Genomic DNA, 15,312 nt, shown 5'->3' on the forward strand with positions numbered 1-15,312 from the left:
ATACCAACGCGTGGATATAAATAACGTAGAAAACGGAGCTCGTACGCGGAAGATACAGACGAAGTTTAGAGACTACTTTACTATAAAACTCCTATAAATAAATAGTGAACTCCTCATATTTTCTTCACACCATAAGCCTTTCTTTCTCTCTCTAACTTCTCTCTAGCCTCCCTAAACCCCTTTGAAGTCTAGGGAACCTCCCTAGCACGAGAAGAAAGCCCCGGAGTGCCCGATGGCTCCGAGAAGAAAAGCTTTCGGTTTGGAAACGCTGCTCCAACGAAGTCCGGTTTTTAATAAAAACCCGTTGTAAGTGAGCTACGCCTATACTATATTTAATATACCTTTTATTTAATTATAGTAACATTATTAGGACCTTAAAATAATTATTTGGGCTATTATTATGAGTTATATTGAGTGTTATTTAACGCTTATATAATAGTAATAATAGCTAGACTGTTAATTAGTCGCGGTTAACGTTAAAACTAAACCCTAGTGGTATTGATACTAGGTTTTGTCTAGGAAAATTGTTTTAAGAGTAACGAAGTGCTGTCCGAGTACCGAGTCACCACCGTATCAAGTGAGTGCATAGTTACTTTCATCTTACACATAGATATGAAGTGTTTTATATAAATTACGTGCTATGTGTGCATATTATCTAAGTACTTACTGTTTATGCTGGATGAACGTTTTTATACATGTTTTAAAATGATTTAAACTGTATACGCATTTTATATATACAAATATGTTGGGGATGACATGGGTAGATGAATGATGAGAGAGAAAAGATGATGTGAGTAAACATAAGCAGCTATAGACGTAGTGCCTAATAAATAACATTGACAGCTATGGACTTAGTGCCTATTGGACAAACACTGGTAGCTATGGACTTAGTACCTGCTAGGAATTGGTAGCTATGGACTTAGTACCTGATAGGAATTGGTAGCTATGGAATTAGTACCTATTAGATAAACACTGGTAGCTATGGATTTAGTACCCGATGAATAAACTATAGCAGCTATGGAATTAGTGCTTTACGAACGAGCATTGGCAGCTATGGATTTAGTGCCAGTCCTATAACCCTGGAAGCATGGGACCTCAGAATAAACGAATGCAGGATAGATGACTCTTAGGATAGATCCTTAAGAGTAAACAAGATAATTGGGATGGATAATTGGGTTGATTGCTTGACTGTTTAAACATAATAATTATATTATTGTGGGTTGAAATCCCTATGTACTCACCAGGTTTCCCAACCTGACCCACTCAGTTTACTTGTATCACAGGTGACAATGTGAAGTTACATTACACTGAGAAATTAAGGAGATATAGATCACTAGTGTAAATGAATGTAAGTTTTGTTTATGCTTATGTTTATGTATTGACAATGACATCCCAAATGTTTTAAAAGGAATAAAAATACATTTATTCGGAAATGCTTTGATAATGAAATTATCATGTTTTTCTAGGAGCAAATTCCGCAATGTTTTTATTAAAAGAGATACTCTGATTTTTATAAAGCGTAATAAAAAATCGGTCTTTTCTGGCCGTGAAAATGGGGATGTCACAGTTGGTATCAAAGCATTAGTTTAAGCGAACTAGGAATTTGTAGGAAATTTCTTGACTTAAACTTAGAATGCTAAGCAATGATTGTGATATGAGTGTCTGCTATATTTTAGACACAAGCACTAGTTTATTTTAGAAAAGATGCCAAAAATGTTTTATGTGCTAAATGTTTTATGTAATAGCTATAAAGATGCCTTATATTCTATTATTTGTTCGGATCTATGGTCTGTTGCCGACCGGATCTGGAAATTTTATGTGTTCAGATTTCTAAATGTTTAATTACGGTATTAGAACTGGCATATAACCTTTCGGTGTGACAAGGAGATCTATACGTCTATCGTAAATAAAATCTTTCCTATCTTAAAATTCTCGCCTCGGTACATCGAACGTCTGCTTGGGTGTACAAAACGTCATGGTGAAGACAGACTAGGAAATATCCGAGGAAGATGACAACATGAGCCTAAGAATGTGATGGGTCATGCATCGGTCGTTGCGTCTGCACCCAAACCTATCACAACGGCAGAAGTTCAGGAAGTGATGCGAACCATGATAGAATGAGAAAATAGAGGAAATGAGATGGCGTACGATAATGAATGATACCTATTGGAAGATATCATAAGAGAGGTATCTTGCCTTTAGAATACGTCTGATAAAATAGCAGTACATCTAGAGAAGTACGGTACACCTGAATGTACACATCTGATTGGCGGGATGATAGAATGATTGGTGTAATTCCTAAAGTTTTCCTATCATTTGGAATTTCCATCACCAACCGAGTTGAAGCAGAATTGATGATTGAAGATACGCATGGAAAAAGTCCTAGTAGAGTCTAGGGAAATTTTTATGATTATTTGGACACACTCGTATGTGTTAAATTGTTTTGTGATTTTAAGACCTGGGGACTGCGAGACAATACTTGGGACGAGTATGTGTAGGTGTGAAAGGTAGTAGATGCATATACTACCGGAAGCATAGGACTCACGCTTGGATCAGGAAAAGTCACAAGGTTACCAAGAAGCTAGTAATTGATTCTGTTTTATTCAAGCATGACGTTACCATTGTTTCGGTAATGACTAAGAAGATTGTTGTTATTCCGACCCCAATGGTCATATCAAATTGAGTCCGACTACGATGAGTATGTTACGTGGTTCAGAGAACCAAATTCGATGTAACATATGACTTAAGTGATAGGATTGAAGTAAAAGATAATCGAAGTGATCGGTACATGTGATTAGAGCATGAAGGAAGGTATAGTCTGTTCTGGAATTTGACTCTAAAAGACCTGAGTCCAAGCAATGCATCATACGATGAGAGGTCATTAGAACATGAACCATCGGTATATTATGATAATCAAAGAAAGAAACTTATCTCACGTTTGTTAAATAAGGAGTCTCCAATAAAGATCGAGATCGTGACATGAAGATCATGATTAGAAGTCTAACATAAGATAGAGAGCGGATGCAAGATCGAGCACCGCTTGTACTCAAGGAGTCTAAGAGTTAGATACTCATTCGAAGAAACATCGAAGTTATGACTTAGGATGAAGAGATAACGTATGGAGTCATCATGTGAGCCCTGTTTCGTTGATGATTCCGGCACGTAATCATCCTAAGGGGGAGATAATTGTAACGCCCGTAGATCCGGGCTAGTCAATTAAGAGATAATAGGGGCCGAAAACGACTTTTCGACAAAAGATTATTTAGAATAAATAATCTTAACCAAGTTGTAGAATATGTCATAAGGTTTCTGTACATATAAAGAATGCCGAAATCCGAGTTACAACGAAGAAGTTATGGCCCGTTGAGGTATTTGTGAAATCTGTAGTTGATCCCTCGGAAAACCTTAGCTAATTAGCTACAGAAAAGTTCTGTCACTGAAAGTAAGGTTTCTAGTAGTGATATATATATATATATATATATATATATACACACACACACACACACACACACACAGAGAGCGAGAGAACGAGAGAGATAGGTTCAAATGTTTCTTACAATTATTGTGTGTATGTATGGACCAATGAAAATTTAGGAATAATTTAATCATTAATCAAATTAATAAGCGTACATTAGTAATATTACACATGTGCATTAATTGATATCAAAAATTAACAATTGATGGTTGATATGGACATATTTAGTTGTAAAATTCATGCGTTATCTTAATACTTTATGTTGTTTTTGTCTCATTTAATGAACAAAGGTGCTTAATTAGTTTAGAATTTCATTTTTCAGCAATAATTACATGCTCGGATGGAAAAGGAAGTGGAACTAGGGATTAGATGCTTGGATCTTGGATTTTGAAGAAAGAAGGATGTTGCTGGACAGCTTGACCCCTCGTCAGTGTTTTGGCCATATCTCATGAACCGTAACTCCAATTGACGAGATTCAAAATGTTCTGAAAACTAGACACAATTTCGGACGACTTTCGTGTTTTGAGAAAATGCTGATTCGAAATGGACTCGGCGAGTAGGCGATCAACTCGAAGAGTTGGTCAGAAGTTTCGCGATTCTGGACGCGCTGACTTGCCGTACACGGGTTTTAAGTGACGGACTCGCCAAGTAGGTCACTGGACTCGCCGAGTAGCCCCTGTTTTGTGAAAATCTATATAAAGGGACTTTCAGATCGATACCCTAGGATATAGATGAACCCTTGGAGGCCAATTGTCGACTAAAGGTGCTTCTGGAGCGTGGGAAGCAAGGGAATCAACCCTACATTCAATTTTAAGGAGAATCAAGTCAAAATCAAGTTTACTCTTACCTAATCTCTTGTTTGAACTATGTTTTTACCAATTGATTTCGTTTTTGTGCTTGTTTCTGTTATAATCATGAGCTAAAAACTCATAACTTCTGTTTAGGTAGATGAATTTGTGAACATGGATTGATTATTTGATTAGGATTAATTTTAATTGGTGATTATATTTTATTAAGCTTGTTAAAGAACCTTATGTGTTAACAATAACTATTCTTCTGTTAATAAATCAGTAATTAAGTTGTACGAACATCTCTTAGTTGCTAATTTCATATGATTTACGTGACCACATAGTTGTATGTCTAGGAATAACGAATGTGAAACTAGAATTAACTTGAAGATAGGTAAGTTAATGTGTGAGCTTGTGTGATACACCATCAACAAGAGGTTAATTGAATCACCGATTTGATTAGCTAATTACAAGTCTTTCTAAACCCGAATCAACAAACTAGGAAATTCATTAATTTAGACAACTGGCCATTGCTTGAATTAATCTATTTTCTAAGGATTAGCTATAGCGAATGTGAATCTAATCACTTTAGTCGGTAACCAATGAAGAATTAATCCGATATATTTACCATAAAATCATCCATGGGAACAAATGATTCGAACCTAAACAGAAGGCCTTTTTAATCATTGAATTTAGTTGATCTTTGTTTTCTTAGCTATTAGTTGCTTAGTTTGCGTGTTAGTAAAGTATTTAAGTTTCTAGTCTTGCAAAACTAGAGAAAACTCTTTTTTTACTTGTTTTATTTAGATAATATTAGCATTTATTTTAATTGTTTACCGTTCCTTGTGTTCGATACCCTACTTGCTTGAACTATATTACTAATCGATAGGTACACTGCCTTTCGTGTGTTTATTTTGTGTCTAAGTTAGTAGGATTAAAACTAGTTTGTTTCACACACATCAAGTTTTTGGCGCTGTTGCCGGGGAACGGTTCAAATATTTAATTTTATTTGCTAATTGTTATCGTTTTTATTTTATTGATTAATTTTTTTATATAGTTTAATTTTAATTTTAATTTTTATTTATTATGTATTTTCCAAATGTCGATGCTTTTGATGCTTTTCTTGAGGATGTAGTACAGGAAATTGAGCAAGAAGATGAGGAGTATGACTCAGATGAAGATTTGAAGAAATTTGGAAGATGGTTAGATAACATCTTGCCCAACACAGAAGGGACATCTGGGTTACAAGATGAAGAATTTAATCCAGAAAGAGACTTGGAGGAGCTGGAAAGATTGCTAGCAGAGAGGTCAGACGAAGAACAAGAACAAGCTGAATTGCAGGAACCAAACTGTAGTTTGACCATTACCACGACATGGCCCCCTGTATTTTCAATTTGTGTTTCGAAGCGTGGGGTGACAACTCCAACTTTAGAGAAAGTTCTGAGGCACGATCCGTTTTTTATTAGTATCCAACCGGTTCCAACCCTTGTCAAGAATGTTGGGTTTCATGAATTCGAGCTTGTTTGGCCAATTTTAGAAGAAACGAGCCAAATTTTATACATTTGTCAAAAGAAGATATTCAATGCAACAGATTGATTGGCATTGAGTTTATTGGAAGTTTATTAAGTTGAGAGTCCAGCTAAAGACTCGCACAAAAAGAAGCGCTTGCGGGAGGCAACTCGTCATTAGAGTTTTCTTTTCTTTTTCTTTCTAAACTTCTAGTGTTTAAGGATAATTTAGGATTTTTTTAATGTTTTTTACTTGGTTTTTGTTTTTGATCTTTTCAGTTTGAGTGTAAGGATGCATGTGAGGGTCTAGAGTCAAGGCTGACGAAGCAAGAAATCAAGTCTAGGCGAGAGAGGAAACGAAGTTTTGAGTTAAGCTATGAGTCCAATTGATAGAAGGGTTATAGAGTGTTTATTCCCTAAAGAAAAATGAGGGAAATTATTAGTTTATATAACCCCCATACATCAGAAACAGACTTGGGCAGAATAAATTTTTTGTCACACAACGGTCTACTCGCCGAGTGCATCTTATGGACTTGCCGAGTCCATGTGAAAATTCACGATTCTTCTGTCATTTACGCTTCAACTCGGCGAGTCTACATACTTACTCGACGGGTCGCTCATTCTTTTTTACTTTTGAGCTGAAGATTTGATGACATTTGATATGGGCATTGGTTCTATTCTTTGAAGATCATTTTCCGAGCATTTCCAAGAGTTTTTCCCTTATATTTGGAGCTTTTATAAAGACTGTACCACACGAGATTTTGCCACCCAAGACATGGATGAGTTGTTCCCATGTCTAAAGTCAATTGAAGATGGAGCTTAAAGACGAAATATCAACCTCACCACTACTATCCCAGGGGAGTTTGTTCCAATTCTCTCCTTATTTTTATTGTTCTTTATCATGCATGATATGCAATGGGGACATTGCATAAATTAAGTGTGGGGTAGGGGGTTGGTTGGTTACACTAGTTAAATTTTAAAATTTTGCATAAATTTTTCTAGGATTAATTTAGGAAATTTTGGTAAAGCAATTAGGGATCATGCTAGTATTATGTTTGATGATTGCATGAAGACCCAAATGTTTAGCTGAGCCTATATACGTTCTAGTGCATTTGTGGCTTCCTTATTCCAGTGAAATCATGCGACAAAAACACGACCTCGCTTAGTTTGAAGGATGCAATATGTTTAGCATCGTGTACCAGAAATGTATCCAGGAAAATTATTATCGTTAACCAATAAAGGTTGAAGTTGAGTGCCCCTGCTTAAGCATGTAGGGTTTTGAGTGGAAAAAGTGAGTTACATGGAAAATAAAAAATAAATAAATATAAAAAAGAGAATGACAAGAAAAAGTTTGAAGAATTTTTGGAGCATCAAAGTTAAAGTATGAAGCTCAAAGATCAAAAATTCCGAAGAAATTCAAAAGTTGAAGATACCCAAAAATTAAAGATCAAATGTCAAAGAAGTGAAGAATTCCAAAAGAGCTCCATAGTTGTATCATAAATTGTAATTGTCTAGATTATGTATGCTTGGGTTGCTCAACTAAAAATATCTTGAGGTTAGGAGGTTTTCTGAGGATGGATTCGGAGGGATGCATAAAATGAGCATTGTTCGGAAAAAGTGGGCGAATGTTTATGAGGATTGTGAGTATTTGGAGTATGGGGGTTATTAGGAAAATTTTAGACACAAATGCATGCGTTGCGGTCTTGGCATAATAATTGGGTTCGATTGGGATTATCTTATGTAATATTAGTGTACTAAAATTCAGTGTTGCTTGGGGGCAAGCAAAAGTCAAGTGTGGGGTATTTTGATATGGGCATATTTAGTTGAAAAATTCATGCATTATCTTAATACTTTATGTTGTTTTTGTCTCATTTAATGAGCAAAAGGTGCTTAATTAGTTTAGAATTTCATTTTTCAGCAATAATTACATGCTCGGATAGAAAAGGAAGTGGAACTAGCGATTGGACGCTTGGATCTTGGATTTTGAAGAAAGAAGGATGTTGCTGGACAGCTTGACCCCTCGTCAATGTTTTGGCCATATCTCATGAGCCGTAACTCCGATTGACGAGATTCAAAATTTTTTGAAAACGAGACACAATTTCGGACGACTTTCGTGTTTTGAGAAAATGCTGATTCCAAATGGACTCGGCGAGTAGGCCATCAACTCGAAGAGTTGGTCAGAAGTTTCGCGATTCTGGACGCGCTGACTTGCCGTACACGGGTTTTAAGTGACGGACTCGCCGAGTAGGTCACTGGACTCGCCGAGTAGCCCCTGTTTTGTGAAAATCTATATAAAGGGACTTTCAGATCGATACCCTAGGATATAGATGAACCCTTGGAGGCCAATTGTCGACTAAAGGTGCTTCTGGAGCGTGGGAAGTAAGGGAATCAACCCTACATTCAATTTTAAGGAGAATCAAGTCAAAATCAAGTTTACTCTTACCTAATCTCTTGTTTGAACTATGTTTTTACCAATTGATTTCGTTTTTGTGCTTGTTTCTGTTGTAATCATGAGCTAAAAACTCATAACTTCTGTTTAGGTAGATGAATTTGTGAACATGGATTGATTATTTGATTAGGATTAATTTTAATTGGTGATTATGTTTTATTAAGCTTGTTAAAGAACCTTATGTGTTAACAATAACTATTCTTATGTTAATAAATCAGTAATTAAGTTGTATGAACATCTCTTAGTTGCTAATTTCATATGATTTACGTGACCACATAGTTGTATGTCTAGGAATAACGAATGTGAAACTAGAATTAACTTGAAGATAGGTAAGTTAATGTGTGAGCTTGCGTGATACACCATCAACAAGAGGTTAATTGAATCACATATTTGATTAGCTAATTACAAGTCTTTCTAAACCCGAATTAACAAACTAGGAAATTCATTAATTTAGACAACTGGCCATTGCTTGAATTAATCTGTTTTCTAAGGATTAGCTATAGCCACTACTAGAAAAACAGCCTTTTACGATGCTCATTGCGCGTAGTAAAAGGCTCAGACGACGCGCAAATGCGCGTCAAGGAAGGCCCTGTCATAAAGAGAGACGACGCGCATTTACGACGCTCATTTACGACATGCAATTATGACGCGCGTTTACGACATGCAATGCGTATCAAGGAAGGCCCTGTCATAAATGAAGACGACACGCATTCGCGTGTCGTAACCTTATGACGCGCGTGTTAATGACACGCAATGCGTATCAAGAAAGCCCCTGTCAAGAAAGGCCATGTCATAAATGAAGATGACACACATTTTTGCGTATCATAATTTTAAATGTTTAAAAAAAATATTATTTATAGATTTACTTATTTTCAAATTAAATTTGTATTTAATGTTTCATAATAGAAATAAAATATCATATATAAAAAATACAATCCATTGCATAAAAGTTAATGTCATATAATTTTATTTCTTACAATATATAAATTTGCATCTAATCTACTATGTACATCAAATTCCAACTAAGTAAAGTTGCATCTTGTCTTTCATAACTCTTTAATACTAATGCTCCAAGCAGCTGATTATATGGATAAGCAGTTGTACATTGGTCCATCTCACTCAATAATGACTTAGCCAAATTCAACTTCAAGTCTTTACTGCATCTTGCTGATAATGCACAAAATACATAGAAACAAAAAACATTGTAGAGGAAGGGGTAATTTGGGAAAATGTAAGGGGTATAATATAATAAGAATGCAAATACTTAATACCACTTTCATGCCATCATAAATCCAACGGTTGTTCCGAATAATATCAGCTTTACTCATCTTACATATAAACAAACCAAAGCATCAAAATCAGAAAAATAAATGAATATATAAACTGGGAATAAATAAAAGATTGAAATCCTGACCTTATCTTTGATGATGTTGTTACGGGCATCCGTATTGAGCATAATCACAAAATATGCAAGAACATATGCTGTGTCAGCACTAGTAAAGGAATTAGGGTTGCTAAAAATCAAAATTTGAAATAGATATAAATATAAATATATAGTTATATAGTTATATAGTTATATACCTCGTATCCTGGTATAGGACCAGAAATGCAAACACTACATTCACTAGGAAAATGCAAACTGAAAAAAAGATAAGATAAACCTTCTTTTAACTTGAGGTTTACAAGGAATTTTTATAACTTTGTAATGCATATACAAGCTTCATACAAAAGTTTTAATGATGTTGAATAAGAAATGTCTATTCTTTTCAAAAATTTTAATGAATTGAAATTGTAAATGAGTTGGTTGACAATTCTTGACATTTAACCCTAATTTTGAAATTGTTTAAAATAAATTAACATGTAATAATGTTACCTGACGACCCATTAATCTTGTTCTTAGAAATTCCCTTGCTTCACGGGCATAAGGAGCAGGTTTCTCCTCTCTTCTTGGGTTTCCCAATTTGGGACATCTGATACTTGAGAGATTCAGTCTTCTTTCAGCAGCTGGACTACCAAATGGTAGTGAATCATCAACAACAACAATGCAGTCCCCACTAACAACTTCAATTACCTGTATAAAGTTTTAATTTAGTAAAGTTTATTAAAAAACGGAAGAAATGAGATAGTTTAAAGACAAACCTTTTCCAGTGAAGTTATCTGATATAGCCTTTGAATTGGTAGCTGGGGGAACATATTGTTTTTTTTTTCAATTAGGGATATGCAAAATATGTTGAGTGGAGTGTGAGTATGATGGAAGATGAAGCCAGGAGGAAGTTAAAAGTTGCAGAACTTCAAGCAAAGAAGACTAAGATGAGGCTTTAGACAAACTATGTTCCCCCAGCTACCAATTCAAAGGCTATATTAGATAACTTCACTGGAAAAGGTTTGTCTTTAAACTTAACAAATGGCTCCTACCAGCACTAGCTAAGATGGCTGGTAGCACTTACTATATCAGTTAGCACCTAAAATCAATAAAAAAACATAAAATTTAGAAATTCAGGAAGCCAACTACATATACGGAGAAACCAACAGCAACACAAACATATATTCATGCTCAAATAACAAAAATACCCATCAACATTAACATCCAATCCAAAACTAATAGAGATATATATTATTTCTTACCTTTACCACCAATAAAATTGCAAAATGGTGATCAACAGGTAAGCAACAGCTCCTTTATATGAATCACCAAATATTTGGTAAACAAGAAACAAGAAGCAAGATCATAAGCCCGATTCCTTTCACGAAATGACTACGCGAATAAAGTCGATAGTTTTCAGAAAATTTCAACTGAAAGACAACAAAACCATGACCTGTTGCCCTGTACTTTGCACCTCCATGAAGCAGTGTTCTACCATAGTAGTGAGTTTTTGTTCCAAGTGAGAAGGTGAAGAAAACAGGGGCAAGTTGTAATTGCATGAGAACCTATTCCAAGTAGTTTTCCATAATCATACATTACAAATTTCATTTATCAGTAGAATCAAAAGCATCAGATGTAATAGTAGCAAGTACGACTTCTTTTTATTTTTATTTTTTGGTAAAAAACTTACAGTGGAGAAATAATCTTCTGATGTTGTAAATGATGGCCAAAGATCCATTGGCAACTCATCACTAGACTAGATATGTAGGCCCACATCATTGGTTGTACGGGTCCCATCATCAAGAGGTCCTTGTAAGCTTTGTTGATTGCGCTTATGAACATGAGGATCCAAAGCACACATTAATCCAAGAACCTGATCAGAGATTTTTTTTCAGCATAAATCTTTGTACATAACATCATAGAAACTAGAAAGGGTCAAAAACATACCTTAAGAACTTCCCGCCTTGTAGACCATGCCAGCTCACCATTCAACAATTTTAAAAGTAAGCTCGACAACTATGGGTACTCATTACATGGAGCTATCACATAACTATAAACAAAAACCAACCAATTTTTGTAAAAAGTGTTTGCCCTTCTAAATATTGTGTCACTTGTAATATTGATAAAGTTGGATACATACCCTGTGCTCTGTACAAGTTGACCAGGAGTTGCAACAACAACCTCACGTTTAGTAGCAGCAGCTTCATCCAATAAAGCTTCAACAATTCTTGGTATAAGTTTAGGGATATATTCTCTCATAGCAAAACCACCCTACACATATACAAGTAAGACTCAGCAAATCAAACATTTTACACTTAAGAGAACAATAAATAAGAATGTAAGAATCTCCTACCACTCTAGCAAGGTCTCCCACAATTACAAGAACACCACTAATAATGCTATTGTTTGCATTCACTCCTGGTGTTCCTTCACATAGTTTAGCCAAAAGCGACTGAAACACAAAACCAGTTATAGGGTCAGTTTGGTAATTTTAATTGCTACTCTAATTATTCAATGATTAGCACACCTGGGACTATTTGTGGTGATAAAAGTGAAGCAAAAAAGGAGAGTCCAGGTCATTAAGGTAAATGTGCCCTAGAAGATGTATAGATAGAACACATTTTGTGGATATTCCACCTTTTATATCAGAATCAATCTTAAGATCAGGTTCAAAATTCAGATATGTATAGATAGAACACATGAAAAAGAAAAAAAATAGATACAAATTGTCTTAACTTACAGATCATTAAGGTAAATGTGCCCTGGAAGATGAACAACATACAACCATTCGTCTTGAAATGCAACGCCTTGTGAAGCAATCTACATGAAAAAAGGAAAAATAAAGTAACAGTAAGATTGAAATCAAGCCAGCAGATATAAAATTAGGGTTTCAAATCTTAACCCAACACACAGTTAGTCGTAGTAGTTTGCAACAATTAGCGCACAACGATCATTACACAAATTCATATGTATGTTATCTGAAGCATAAGTTGATCGCATATATCAGCGACTTTATTGTACGATCTTGATGCCATTGCGTCTGTGAGTTGAGAGAAATCCGATGAAAAACATATATGAAAGGGGAATTAAGATGAATAGAATTGAATAGCCAACAATTGATCGACACTACAATCGAGAGGAGTTGCAGTTGTCGAACCAGTTAGTGTGAGGATCGATGTGGAAGAAATTGGACTATAGATGTGATTGCTTCACCTTTGCGATTTCATAGATGTGTTTTAGGGTTGTCGTAATTATCGATCGACGCTACAATCGAGGGCTTCCGATTTGTATTTCTGGGTGCAAGCATTGACTTTGTATTGACCTACTACCGGTGGTCCAGGTATTCCTCCGCTTACTGGGATGGTGAGCCGGACTGTCGCCGCCACAGGACAACGGCCAGACACATTAGAATTTCCTTCAGGGGAACCATTTGACTAAAATACAAACCTGAACAAAAAAATTGGAACAGTAATATGAAAAAACCCTAAATTCTTAATTACAAGAGTAAGAAATTAAAGGAGAATGATAAGAGAGTGATGTATGTGCTTGTTCTAGAGTGTGAACGAATCAAAAATTGATGGCATAACTAGTGGAAAGGGAGAAGAGAATGAGCGGGGTTTTTGATTTTTAGGATTTCATTTCCCTCCTTAGGTATACTGAGATGCTATATGGATGGAGACGCGCCTTTCATTAAAATATTATAAAACGACAGGCCTAGACGTCACACTATTTATAAAAGGTGCCCTCCGTGTTTTTTTTTCTTTTTTTGACACGAATTATAGGGCACGCAAAAATACGTGTTCTCTATTCTTGAATTTTAGGAAAAGCTGACATTATTTTTAGGGCACTCATAAATGCGTATCGTAAATCACTGCGTGTCATTGTTTGCGCGTCATTAAAGGACTATTTTCTTGTAGTGAGCGAATGTGAATCTAATCACTTTAGTCGGTAACCAATGAAGAATTAATCTGATATATTTACCATAAAATCATCCATGGGAACAAATGATTCGAACCTAAACAGAAGGCCTTTTTAATCATTGAATTTAGTTGATCTTTGTTTTCTTAGCTATTAGTTGCTTAGTTTGCGTGTTAGTAAAGTATTTAAGTTTCTAGTCTTGCAAAACTAGAGAAAACTCTTTTTTTACTTGTTTTATTTAGATAATATTAGCATTTATTTTAATTGTTTACCGTTCCTTGTGTTTGATACCCTACTTGCTTGAACTATATTACTAATCGATAGGTACATTGCTTTTCGTGTGATTATTTTGTGTCTAAGTTAGTAGGATTAAAACTAGTTTGTTTCACACACATCAATGGTTTTTATTTACCTATAAAAACCCTACCCCACTAACTCTAATTCCATTTTCTCGTCTCTAATTCTTTCCAACACACAAACTAATGGTCCTCATCCAGATCGACACATTAGTCTCTGCTTAAGAACACCACCACCAGAGCAAAATCACCGCCGTTCTCTTTCGCATCACACCTGCACTTTGCTTTGTTGTCTCTCACGTTGCTCCTATGACTCCTCCATAATCGCAATCATTGTCTCTGATCGCCATCAAATATTATTCAACTCAGTCGCTCACACCTCAACACCGTCGTTGACCTCAGCCGCTCACATCTCCGATTTCGCTCATTCCAATCGCTCACACCTCCGGTTTTGCTTCTATCAGTCGCTCACACCTCCGGCGTCACTACCTTCCGAAGCTCACACTTCCGGTTGATCTCTTCAGGTAATATAATCAATCACCTGGGTTCTTTTTTGTAAGTTGTCTGCGATTTCAGATTTTTATTTTCATTCTTGTAATTTGTTTGTGAATCAGTGATTTCATTTGTTCGTGTGATTCCGATTGTGAATCTGTGAGTTTGATACATGTTGTTATTATGAGTTTATTACTTTACAAATTTTTTGAGTTTGGTACTTTTGTCTAATTAAATATGTTATTGTTGAATTGGCTGAGCTTCAAGATAAAGAAGTAGTAGATTGCACAAATATATAATTACTGAAAGTATTGTACCTAGTTCATACATCTTTGTTTTGGCAAATGTATTAGAAATCTTGATGGAAAATGCTTATTAATCTATTGTTTTGATAACATTTCAGAGAGCAAATGATCTTGTTAAAAAGAGATTCACCCCACATCAGTGATAAATGGATACAAAGTAGGTGTTACAATATTTGGTGAAATTGCAGTCAAGTCTAAAATTTTAATGGTATCAAATTAATTCTTCTTTTAGTTTAATGATTCCTTAATACTAGTTTATGTTGGATGGTTTTGGTTGTTATTTGTCAATTTTTTATTAAGGATTAAACTCCATGATATGCCACATAATTGTTTTTTTTTTCAATATCTTGATTATAGCTTCAATTATATTTGTTGACATATCATCAAACATTTATAATCTTTCCAATAGATGATTCATTCCTTAAGAATATTATGCAAAAAATATATTATTCTGTTAGAATATCCAACAAAGAATGCTATATTCTGGTAGAATAACCTACAAAAGAATGCTAAGATTTTCACCAGCGAGTGCAGGTAAATCTAGGGTTTCAAATTTCATTATTCTCACAACTTAGATCTGTTTACATCATCTTGTTCTAGAAAACTATTTAAAAAGTTAATTAATTTGTTTGTGTATTATTTTGGTTAAATTTGTGATATTGAATTCCAATTTCTATTGTCCCTTGTTATTGGGTCTTTGGAATCTAAAATTATATTA

This window comes from Lactuca sativa, chromosome 4 (assembly GCF_002870075.4).
Source record: "Lactuca sativa cultivar Salinas chromosome 4, Lsat_Salinas_v11, whole genome shotgun sequence".
In the NCBI taxonomy this organism is placed as follows: domain Eukaryota; kingdom Viridiplantae; phylum Streptophyta; class Magnoliopsida; order Asterales; family Asteraceae; genus Lactuca; species Lactuca sativa.